The sequence below is a fragment of the Phytophthora cinnamomi genome (genome assembly GCF_018691715.1).
Source record: "Phytophthora cinnamomi strain GKB4 chromosome Unknown Contig109, whole genome shotgun sequence".
Lineage (NCBI taxonomy): Eukaryota > Oomycota > Peronosporomycetes > Peronosporales > Peronosporaceae > Phytophthora > Phytophthora cinnamomi.
The window spans coordinates 167561-180603 of NW_027151042.1; positions in this window are offsets into that span (position 1 = coordinate 167561).

The following is a 13043-nucleotide window of genomic DNA, read 5'->3' on the forward strand; positions in this document are numbered from 1 at the left end:
TCTTTCAAATTGCCGTAGCTTTGTAGCTTCTGTTCTTGGTGAGCAGCGCTTACGTGCTTCCAGATGCCCTTGCCGAAGCCTTGTATTCTCTAGCGCCGTTGCAGGAACAGTCGGTTAGCCTCCAACACGATAAATGGACGATATTTCACACCGTACGAGTCACCCATCAGCATACCGTGGCGGGATCTTTTGTTTTGCTCAAGCAGCGAATTCAAACAGTTTCTGGTCCTCCACAGTAAAGGTCCTGGTAGGCTAAAAAACAACGGCAGCAACAAATATAACATTTAGGGACAATACAAAGACTTACACAAAAATTGTAATTCGGTTCCCTGTTTGATCCGCGTTGTAGACTTTTTTATGCCAAGATCCAGCATCGTACCTCCCACATTGGCCACAAACGCTTCGGCAATGTCTTCCAACGCTTCGATAGTCTTCTTACTAGCACAGGTTCTAGCTCTCATGAACAATTTGTTGCAGATTGAAGGTGTGGAACCACCACCACGACCCTCTGCTACCCTGCTACTGCCTCGGCCTCTAGCGGCAGCATTAGATTGAAATGGGCACATCCTCCTTTCGGAGGACGTTAACCCACTTTACGAACGCCAGTTCTGCCTCCAGTGGCAACCTCGTGCTGATTCCGGATTCCGGTTCTCTTTGCTGCTGCAATTCTTGGACAGCACACTGTTGTTCCAGTGTGCTACTCACTTCAGGACTAGTTTACTTATAGACTCCTAAGAAAATCGCCACAGTCAGGATAGTACTCACTAATAACCTTGGAAACGCCCTTACACTCCTCTACAGCTCGAGCAACAGTAAGCTTTTCGCTTGCCGAGAAGGACGTGCGTCGCTTCTCGCGGCGAGCGGGTGGCATCGCCGGTGACTAGCGATCAGGGGCGTTTCAATACTGGCGCCAAACCGGTAATTTTCTATCAAAATAATATTAACGGAACTTATACACCCAGGCGTGAGATAGCGCTAAATACTGCAGTTTCATTGGCCGTTCTTATATGCAGTTGCCTAATACGAACCAGGGAAGTCGGTATGATCTCCCAGGCTGCACTGGCTTAGCGCAACCTATTGCCATTGCGGTCATGAAACCGACCAAGAATCGATGATGGGAACTGTATCTTCAATTTGTGGGGGAAAGCGGCGTCTTCACGACCCCAACCCCATAGAGAGATAGGATCACATCGATGGTGGTCCAGGCGTGGGAGGAGGTTGACGAAAAGAGCATCGTCAGCGAATTTTTGGAGGCTGGTCAGTTGGACGCGGAGAGGAAGCTGAGGATGCAAATAGCAAAGTGATTTGTGAAAAGAGGAGAAATCGACTCCTAGCTCTCAGCACTTAATAGGACGCGCGCTGGAGGCTACAGAGGGCTCGCTTGTGCTGGAATTGAGTTTGAGCTAGGGCCTTGGTAAGAATGTCAAAAAGCATGTCGCAAGTTGGAATATACTCCATCTTTGTGAATCAAATCCTTGATGGCGTGAATCTTCACGTCGACAGTCTTCTGCGACTCTCTGAGTCCGTTGCGCTACAGACGCTTGATTGTAGGTTGATTATCCATCAATAGTTTGAACGACAGCTTCTCTTGGAGCACCTCGTTGGCAATCGTCCGTACCATCAACGCTTCCTCCACACGAGCGTCCGCGGCCACATACTCAGCGGCCGTGCTGGACTTGGATCCACTCGGCCGTTAGTCCAGTCGGCGTCTGGGGTTCATCAGTGATTGGCTCCAGCTTTAGCTGCAAATCTTTTGTTGCACGGAAATGTCGTAGGAGATATTTTACGACATCCCAAACCGTTTTCCGCGGAGTAGCTTCATGTCTTGCGAGCTGTCCAACAGTGAACATGAGGCCAGGTCTGGAAAGGAACAGTGCTCCTACCGCTGGACTGTATGGCATTTTCGCCATCACCCCGCGCTCCACTTCAGTCGGACCGTCATCCGCGATATCCAAACGTGTGTTTGCCACAATGGGTAGGTGTGTCGACCGTGTCTCGTCCATCGCAAAGCGGTGAAGCACCTCGTCGATGTAGGCGGCTTGGTTCAGCAAGATCATGTCGTCGGAAGGTCGGTCAACTTTCATGTCCAGGAAATTATGTGGCGTACCCATATCCTTGACCTGATACCGCTCGCCGAGTGCCGTCATGAGGCGAAGACACTACTCGTCCTGTTTGTGCACGACGATAATGTCGTCAACGTACACGCGCACAAGCAATAGTGAGTTAGCTACGCAGGCGCAGTACAAACATGGATCACTTTGTGTTGGTCTTAGATCATAGTCCGGTGATCAAGAACACATACGCCATCAGGAGGATCTACCCACTCGAACGTTTCGTTTGCAAATAGTGCGTTCACTTCATCGCCTATGGCCTGCTTCCATTGCGACCACTGTGGTGAGCGCTGGTCTTCTGCGAGGTTTAATGGATCTTTAATCACTTCACGGAGCACTAAGAACGCTTCAGCGTGAATCACAGTTCGACGAGCTATCCGTTGCGAGCGTCGAAACGCGGCAAGCTCAGACGGAAAGGCGCCTTTGCGTTTATCCTGCGAACTCTGCTTGTCGTCCTCCTCTTCCTCATTGTCATTGCCAGTAATCTCGTCATCATCCTCTGCACTGGGATCTACTTCAAACAGCATGCGATCTATCACGGAGACGTCTCCCGACGTAAGTATTGAGCGGGTTGGGCCTCTGGTGTAGACATAGAAAATCTTAATCTCTTCAGCACATCAGATGAACGCGCCTAGCTGGCCTCGAGTGTCGACAAAGCGCTTTGACTTGCAGTGAATTTGATTCGGCACACGAGCCACGACTGCTTGATCGGTAGACGGATCACATCGAGACGCTGTCCGAATATACGTTCATATTGAGTGACGCTTGCTTGGCGGCGAGGAATTCTGTTTGGTATGTATGTTGCGTGCTACAACGCATACTCCCACAGTTTGTGGGGCAAACCCGAGTCCACTAACACGGCAGCCGCAGTTTCTGTCACCGTCCGTATGCTCCTCTCCGCGAAACCGTTTTTTTTTAAATGACGTGTACGATGTTGTGTGCTGCATCAAGATACCTTGATTTTGGGCCAGCTTCCTGAAATCCTTGTTGAGGAACTCCGTTCCGCCGTCCGTGCGTACACTTTGATGGACGTAGCGGAAACATCAGCTTGTCTTTCGATCATGTTCAGAAAACGCTTCACCAATGTAGGTGCCTCGTTCTTGCGCTTCAGTGCGCACGTCTGAACGAAGTCTTGCCATACCGCCACAATGAAGTATCTGTATCCACTCACCGATGCTGAAATTGGGCCTGCCAGGTCGATGTTACAGACTCCGTCGGCCACTTCATCGGAGCTAGTTCGAGTGGTCGGAACTGACTGCCTGTGGCCTTGGCGAGCGCACACACCGTACACATCGACGGCTTTGCGCCTGACGCAATATGCAGACCGCTAACAACTCCACTACTGACCATCTTCCTCAGTGTATCGTAGTTGACGTGGCCTAGGCTGCGATGCCACATTTCCAGCGTTCAGCCTCGTCTGGCGTTTTAGCCAAATGCTAAGGGTGGTACTTTGCAGTGTGGCCCTCCTCAGAGCAGATGTAGCACAAGATGCTGCCTCCGTATGGCATCTTTGTTGGCTTCCTTTTTTGCTCAACGATGACCGAGTGTGCTTCCGGGGTGTATAACTTGGACTTTGATCCTGTAGGCATGACGCTGACGTCGGCAGGTTTGGGTTTAGCCTCAGCGCGCTTTCCGCGCGATCCGTCCGCAGCTTGTCAGACTGCGCTAGCTCGCACAAAAACATGACTGCATCATTTAGTATGCTACCAGGCGTGCCGCGCTTTCCACGCACATGGGCTTGAACGATGTCCTTCCGCTGTGGCCATACCAGGCGACGAAACGTCTCGAGGGCATGTTGAACGTTAGCCGTGTTAGCGGCGCCACCGGTCAGTCCATCAGTCATTTGCATCAGTCATACTCCTGATAGGTTTCCGTTGCGTGCTTGCCCCCCACGTAAATCCTGGCCGGGACTTCTAGATCGGTCAAATTGGGGAAAAACTTTGCAACGAATGAATCTCCTATTCCTTCAAATGAAACGAGTGGGTGCTCCAACCGAGACGTTTGAAGCCAACGGCGTGCGGATCCGGTGAGGGAGATCGACAGTGCCGATTGTTTGACACTCGACGACCAGTGCTGCCCAACCAGGACTTGAACGTCTTCCAGCTGGTCAGCGAACCGCTCCCACCAGTCACAATCGCCAGAGACGTAACTCCCCGGAGGGACTAACCCAGAAAATGGAGTCGTCTTCACGTTGTTCAAGTCAATCTTTTCAGCTTTCTTCTCACCACCATCCCCATTGTCGGCGTCTCCAAGCATATAGAAAAGTGTACTTGTTTGTTTTACTTAGTCTAGGTTTGGCCTCGCCGTTGCTGCGCTTTCGCAGCCAGTCGTTTCGAAAGCAAACAAAGCGTCATCTATCTAGACTAGAAGTAACCATGAACGTAATCGTCTACAACGGGGTGTGCACTCGGTTACACGTACGCAACAGACGTGCGGCGCCGTAAGAGAACGGAGCGTGTATTGCTGCGGCCGGAAGCCCAGGGCCTTGACGAAAAGCCGGCTCCGCTACGCCAACAGCACGTTGAGAAAGTTACGTCTTCGACCGAGGAGAAATGGGAAAAGGGGTGTAGGATCGCTGAAACCGCGCCCAAGGAACGCCAATGCTCCGAGCGCACAAACCAAAAGCTGACGGATGGCATGCCAAGCCGACTCAATGAGCTGTCAGCATTCGAAAGCTCGCGACGAGAATTGGCATTGCTGATGTATAGTTCTGCGATTAATCTCAATCGCTATGTCGACATGTACGATATTGTTTTGTTGTACTTTCAGGGGAAATAATTTGTATTCCTGGGGGAGCGAAATCTAGTCACGTTTTGGATACGACTCGCGAGGACAATTTCTTAAAAGCATTGGAGAAGGTAGCAGACTGCATGTAGGAACTATATCTTCAAGCTGATTCTGTCTTTCCAGCGCTTCCTGGGATCCTATTCTGGTTTAGTTTTACAAGAAACATCACGAGATACGCGACTACATGAGCTAGAACTGAATCGAGACGATCTCAGTCACACCCATGTCTTGCACGATTTCGAAGGTCTGGTTCAGGTTATGGGAGCAACCAATTCGAAGGAAAGACACAGAGCTTTACCGACTGGCAAGTCTTAGCCGGATGAGTTACACGACGGTGTTGATGAGTTCTCACCACGTTTTGGGTGCCGACTTGAGGTGTACTGCAGATGCGAGCGAAACGTAATACATCTAGCCAAATGATTTTTACTCTGTCAGTGCGAGACAAAAACCGCAAAATATTGACTTGTGTCGAGATCGGGTAACACAGACAAGATACAAAAACGACGTGAGATCCTATTGGCTAATACTCAGAATAGAAATTGCACGCTAGCGAGCAGGCGGAAGGTAAGCTGCGACGATCTGTGCTTTATTGTGGCTAACATGGGTGCTTTGCGTGTTGTTGACAGCGTTAACTTGCAGACTAGCTTCTACTTATTTGCCCTAGCACGGTTTCTGGTGCGAAATGGAACACGTCGGGCCTCTGGGTTGGCTTCCTGGATGGCTTGCCTGATTCGCCGCAGAGTGGTGACGGCGCGATCCGGGCGCTGTTTCTCGGCGTGACCAGGCTGTTTTAACGGGATGTTGGCCATACCACCGTGGTATAAATCATCTGCAGCCTGCTGAGAAGACGGTCTTTGCATTGATTGTCCTGTGCTTGCCTCGACACCAGCCACAATGTGGCGTACTAGTACTGTCCATTCGGAAAACACTTTGCGGTTGGATTGGTAAAATCAGACGGCTGCAGTGCTCTGAATGGAGGATACCCCACGGCAGGATGACCGAGTCACCAAATGCGCCACACGCTTAGCGAATCTAGCTGTGGAAAGATGAGTGCTTCGGGCATCCTGTGGAGCGCCCATCGGATTTCTAATGGTACACGATGTTGCATGGGTCAGATTGCGCTGTCATTTGCTGGATTCCATCGTGTGCACGCCACAGCCCAGCCTCCTACAGGAGGTCGCGAATCGTGGAGCTTATGTTTTCGCTCGTGATATTGTGCTGGCCCACACACTTTTCTTCAAGTAGTGTAGCGAACCCATCGATCAGTACGTCTGGAAGCTATTTCAGTGATCTGCGAGTCTCTTGGTGCTGCTGAAAAAGTTCGACGTCCGGGGGAATGCCTGTGGCACGCATCCACGAGCGGCTACCCGTACTAATCATCGCATTAAGTCGATTCAAAATGTCATGATAGCGAAAAACGAATGATGAAAGCAGCGCACACTAAGCGTAGTTACCTTGGTCTTGCTCTCATTCATTTTATGCAATTGAAAAGCCCCAGCATGTCCAGGGAAAAACACATCAAGATTGAGACTTCCGTCAGCACAGAACAAAATGTATGGAGATTGCTGCGTCGCTTTGATCCATGTAGTGATGCCATTGGTGTAGCTTGTGTAGGCTTTTTTCGTGTCCGGTGCTGTACAGACGCTACGGACTTCGTCTCCATCAAGGTGACCACGTGCTGGCATATCTATTGAAATGCTACAAGGGGTGAACTGGGTTGGGCGGGTGGTCATGGCGACGTACCTGTCTTGCTGGGTGCCTGATGAATATGATTGTGTGGGGAAGAGCGAGGAGGGTAGCAAGCGATATTTACAGCACTTTTGGCCAATAGGATCAAGCTCTCCACCGTAACGCGAGTGAGATACGCTTTCGCAAACAACGTCGTTGATAAGCATCTAGGATTAGACTTGGTGTAATTATTGGATTGTCAACGCGCCACTATTTGAAATTGTATGCTTCACAGGTTACGCTGGCTCACATTTTTCTATATTGGGGATACGAAAGTGGGAGAATGTGTATTGACGCAGTGAGTAGTACTGACAAAGTACCTGCCGCAGAAGAGAACCGATTCGTTATCGTGGGGAAAGCTGTCTGGGTTCTTCGAGTGGGTGGACTACACAGTTTGAAACGCTTCACTGGGTGGCCATCTCGCCATCACCAACCAATCCAGGACAAGCGTCTGTCGTGGAGAGTTGCAATGAACTGCGAGGGAAAAACGTGGAATGCATGTCGACTATAGCAGCAAAGATACTTCATCAATACAGTTCAGGAGTACGGTGAAGAACGGATTTCTTCGCAGCTGAATCACAGCTTATTGTCGTTGTTTCGTAGCTATGTACGTCTTTGTATTGGAGCGTGGGAATTTTGGGCGATGTTTTTGCTGACATCGTAAAGGAGGAGTAGGGGAATGATTTGAAGTATGTGTTGCTGCTATTTAGTCATTGAGTGGCGTGTGTTTCGTCGGAGAAAAACCCAACGGGAAATAGTCGACAGTGACTTGCATAAACGCAAACATCACCGGCATGAAAAACGTCAAGCCAACTTCGCGCACCTCTCGCACAACCCGCACTCGCAGCATGCCGAACGGCCTCTCTACCGACTCATCAGTCACCACTCACTTCAGCAACACTCCTAAGCGCTTCCAGACCGTGGCAACGGCCTCAAAGGACGCCGCAGTGTCTGCAGCAGTCACCTGCCACTCAACGACCAGTACATGCTCCCCCAACATCACCACAGCTGCCACTTCGTCTGTCGTAGTTCCCGCCTTGACTATTGCTAATAACATCAATGTCATCGCCACTGCGAGCTCGAAGCCCACGAATTATACCCCGTGCTCGATGATGATGGTGATGGGTCTCGAACGACGGACAACCCGAGGCCCTGTAGCAAAGGGACGAAGTGCACGTCGGGCATGGACAGCACTCACACGTTGCTGCAGGAGCTAAGGAGACTGCGGCAGACTGCATTTTGGTGGTCGCTGAGGATGACACAGCGGCATCCTAACTGTTGATGAGGCGATTGCCACCAACGCACGTAGAGCCATTACTGCCCCAGATGTACGCAACGCATGCTATTCAACGAGAATCCAGCAAGCGTACACAGGAAGTCTGCGAACTATATCGCGCTGGATTATCAGCACCACAATCAGTTAAGCACGCCAATTATTTTCGACAGAAGCGACCAGATCAAACTCAGCCGCTTCACCTCGCAATCGTTTGAAGCGTTTCTAGTGAGGAAGCGGAAGATAGTCGGTGTTAGCACGTTGAGCGTCTACCGAAGTGCTTCCAAAGATCTTTACCGTCGGAAGCAGACCCCTCTTCCTCCTTCCTACGAGAAGTGCATGCCAACTTTTTCTCGGGGTTGAAACGGCTACAGTCATCAAAGAATCAGTCAGGAGCCCCGTATGAGTCTGGCAAAGGCCCATTACCGTTCTCACCCTACTAGACGTTGTGCAAGGCGACTATTGAGCGCCAGGACGGTAGATTTGTGCATTTTCCTCACTACTCAATGGAATCTCATGTGCCGTACTGGTTCAGTCCAGACCATTTGCACCGAGTACTTAAGCGCGCATGATGATAGTGAAAGTTGCATCATGCATAAGTCCAAGACACATCAGGACGGAAGCGGGCCTAAAGACCCACGGCACATCTATGCGAACCCGTTCAACCCTCCAACCTGTTGGATCACAGCCCTGGTCATATAATTGGCATGTCGCCCCACGTAGCAGCCTGGACCACTTTTTCCTGGGTCCCAACAGAAGCCACGTTTTAGAGTAGTGTTGGGAAAGATCGTCGCAGAGAGTCCGGGCATGAATCGCTATCGAACGCACTCCATTCGGAAAGGTGTCGCCATATTGCATGCAGCGGGACGACCGGTGGACTACGAGCTGGCTGGTCTTTAGGTGGTGAATATTCGGTACGAATCAAGTGGAGATCAGTACCTTGTGCGTTTGGTTGGTGGGCTCCCGCTTAGTCGTACGGACTTTTCAGTACTTCCTCCCCAACCAAGATTCTAGTCTGCGTAACTGCATAGCTAAAATGTTCATCGCACTTCACACCACTAGCACGCTTCAAGATATTCTAAAACGGTGCGTATAATTCCTCGGCTTCCATGCTAACTACCTCAGAGAGCCATTGCTAGCTTCTCACCCGCTGCTTTCAACGTACCTGTTTTGACATGATGATTAATTAATTCAACTACGTTCTAAACTAGTGATGGACACGTCTTCGTGGATGTATGCAACGGGAATTCCGCCACACGTAGAACTGTACAAGCAGCTACATGCAGTGCAACACACTGTTGACAAACCTGCCTCTAGTACGTTTGGAAGGAATCAGCAACTTAATTGAGGAAAAGGGAATTGCAGCTGGAAATAATACCAAGGCGCAGCTCAAATCGACCATTGATATACTACTTGCATTTGCAGGGATGGCGCACCCTCCAGCGCCAGCAGTCTTTAGGGATGGGGATACAAACAACTGCCGCACAGTGCACTACTACGACGAAAAATTTCGTCGACTTCCGAAGCCTTTCGAATTTCCGAAAACTGGTCCATTTGAAGCATGAAACTGTGGTGGTTCGGCGATTCCCACAAAATCTATTTTCTCCATTTAAAACTATTCGAGCGCATGATCTACCTGGCAATGCACTGCACAAAATTTTCTGTGACTGGACTGTCATCATGCGGTCCATTCAAGCAGCGGTCGTGTCGGCTCGATTGGCTATTCCACCGAGTATGTCTAAGAGCAGGCATCGGAAAATTTTCGGTAGGAAAGGACTATCTACAACTTGCACCTTCGAAGAGAAAAAGAAAAGTTGTCAGTTACTACTATCCTTCGGCTCGTGAGGGAGGCGCTGCAATAGCAAGTTCGGACTTCTTCAATATTAACACCAGAGGTAACGTCTAGATTAATTTTGACCAATAAAATCCTTTCCTTCACCGCAGTGTTATTTTCCTACGAATTTGTCGGATAAGTGATTGTTGCCGCTTGTCGGACGGACTGTAAGTATCCTTCAGAGTGCAGTTCTGCTAGCGTCGCAAACCTTTTGCAAACTTAAACACGAACTACTAGTGAGGACATAACGAGTGTATTATAATGCAACTATTATAATACATGCTATGGACAATAAACAATTTAATAGTTTTCCCTAGGACTAGTTGGAATGCTATGGACAATAAACAATTTAATAGTTTTCCCTAGGAAGGGCAGCAAGATGAAGTAATCGCATCGAATTAGAAAACCATTGTTTCACCTTCAGAGAGTGATTGATGCTTCTAATCAACATTTCGATGAGACGTACGCATAAAAAATATGACCGTCGGATGCTTGAAACCAGTGCTCGCAACGGGTGCCCGAAAGTAGGGTACCCGCCCGACCCGGCCCGCCCGAAAGCATTACGGACGGGTACGGGTACCCGATTGAAATTGCGGGTGGGTACGGTGACCCGGTAGGTACAGGACAGGCATAGATCCGAATATGGTTGTCAAGCATTCCAGTCGTTTCTGGTTAGAATGTGATGGTTAAATATAAATGTTTAATTATTTATTATTGAAACTACGGGTACGGGCCTCAGAAAAAATAATATCCGCGCAGTATTCATTACATTTGTAACAGGTCAATTATTTATTACGGTCAATCGTTTAAACCAGTACAATACAGCATAGTTCCAATAACAGGTAATACAATATGTTAATATAGCACTTCACTTGTGGTGAGCTTGCACTGCTTGCGATCATCCATTTCACTGAGCTTCTGCTGCTCAGTGAGCTCGGTCCTAGACACTTATGAATTCCCAAGATGGTAGACAGCAAGGAAATCTTCCCGTTCTTCTACGACGACCTCGGCTCGGGCAGCTACGCGTGCAAGGATTGTGGCACCGCGAGGAAGCAGCAGATCGGCAGCGGCTACTCCAACTTGACGTCGCATATCATCACCAATCACCCTCAATATGAGGAGACGTACGCAGCGGCGGCACGCTCCAGAGCTTCGATTTTGTGTCACAGGAGACGAACCACCGCTTCCAGTGGTTGCGGTGGGTCGTCGAGCGCAATTTGCCGATCACCAAGGTCGACGACGCGACCACGCGCTCGAAGAGCAAGTCAAGTGGCCGCCCGTTTCATCCAAAGCCTTAAAGCAATGCATGCCGACGGTGGCGATGAATGTGGGAGCAGCCGTCGACCAGGAGATGAGTGTCCAGTTTGGTCTGATGCTTGACTATGCCATGATGCAGATGGAATACACTGATATTGTCCCAGTCATTGATTATGGGTCTGGTGTGTTATTGCAATTCGTACTACTGCTGTTCGTTTACCGCAGTTCCGTTTTTTACTGTATTTTCCTAGGCCTGGGTACGGGTACCCGAAATTCACGGAGGGATCTGCCGGACGGGTGCGGGTGCCCGATACCAGATCAGCACACCAGTTGGACGGGTAGGGTGACCCGTGAACCTCTGTTTGCGACCTCTGCTTGAAACATAGTAGCATAGGTCTAAAATGCAACGTTTTTTACTCTACACTACAGCCCGACTTTCAAGTGAATGTGTTCCGTTTTCTATTCTCTTGTTAGGTCCTTGAGAAGTACAACAAACAATGCTACATCAACTTGCCCGAAGCTCATGAAAGAAACTCAACGATCTTTCCAATCGTGTCCTGGCCAGCAGAGGAGGGTCTTGTGTCTGTACGTTTGGGTTATTCAGAAGGTGGTGCAGCCTTGCACTGGCATTCTTTTTCCTCCACCTCCGCATTTTGATGGTTGCCATCAATCCACTGGCAGAATGGCATCTCCCGTCAGCAACGCTAACGCAGTCGGTATCACCGATGTTGGCACCATCTGCGGAGCGCACAAGGTATCCCCATCGCTCAAATGTGGTGCCGAAATGCTAGCGAGCGGACTCGACTGATATTCAATTGCCACAATCATGTCGATCACTTGAGCACTCGAGCGTGATGTGCCTAGAACATTAACACCGGATTTACCTGCCGTACATAGCGAAAAGTCCACTCCGCCAAAAGAAGTCTGGAGGAGAGATCCACTTGGACACTGGATGGACCCACCGCTGAGAACTGTGCTTGATATCACTCACGCTGGCGTTATTGAGAGCAGGCAAAATGAGATCGAATGGAGAGACTGACGACAGACATTCCACTGTTCGGGAAATGGTGGGGTTTTCCGAAGTAGTCACCACGTATCCCGCGCCGTCCACGATCATGTATGTACGCAGCGTATCACCTTGACTGATGGTTGTAAAGCCGTCGTAGCGAATACTAGTCTACGACTGGTCTCGCAAAAATGATAAACGCGTCTTGCCCGTGAATGGACAGCCCGTTACCCCCAAGGGTGACACGGAGCTGTAACGGTGGGACGTTGTCCAACATCGAGGTCTGGAACGAGTGTACATCTGCTGGCTCCATTGTATCTCTCGAACGGTGCGAGGGCAGCGCTTGTGCCATGCAAATGATGAGCGCGATAACTGCAGCGATGGCCGATTCGATTGACAGCTGCATCTAAAAAGCTGGATGTGGTCGGGCGCGGGGTTCAGGAATGAGTTGCTTTGATTTTTGGGTCGATCTATCTCGGACGGTTATGGTGTGGTTTAAAGCTACATGCGCACGTATTACGTCTAGTCGACGGTACCCGTAGTGACATAATCTCACGCACCATCCCTTAAGTATAGTTTGTCTTCAGATTGCTGACTGTAAAGTCACTGTGTGGCTAATACCAAGAGCGTTTGATACATGTGGGAATAATGGCATCGGCGATGCGGTGATAAAGTGTCGTTTGGCATGGCTGGCAGCAACTTGATAAGGTTCACCGTAATGTGGAAGCTACGGTACACATATTACTCCGTGCTATTCAAAGTAAGCTGGCTTGTTGTTCTGAATCGCTGAGCTTCCATTTGCACGGTAGAAGGCTTTGTCATTCTGACAAGCATACGACTAGGTTACAGTGTAATGAAACGATTGTTCCTGTTCGAGCAACCAGCTCCTCAACGAAATTATTAGGGAATTGAGTCGACAAAAGGTGTCTATAATTACGGGTAATCACTAACACCGGCTCGGGAGAATAATCATCGACACGGGCAATCACCGACGCGGACTCGACCAGCCAGGATCATTTCCGGATGCTAAGTGGGGGGGACAAACGT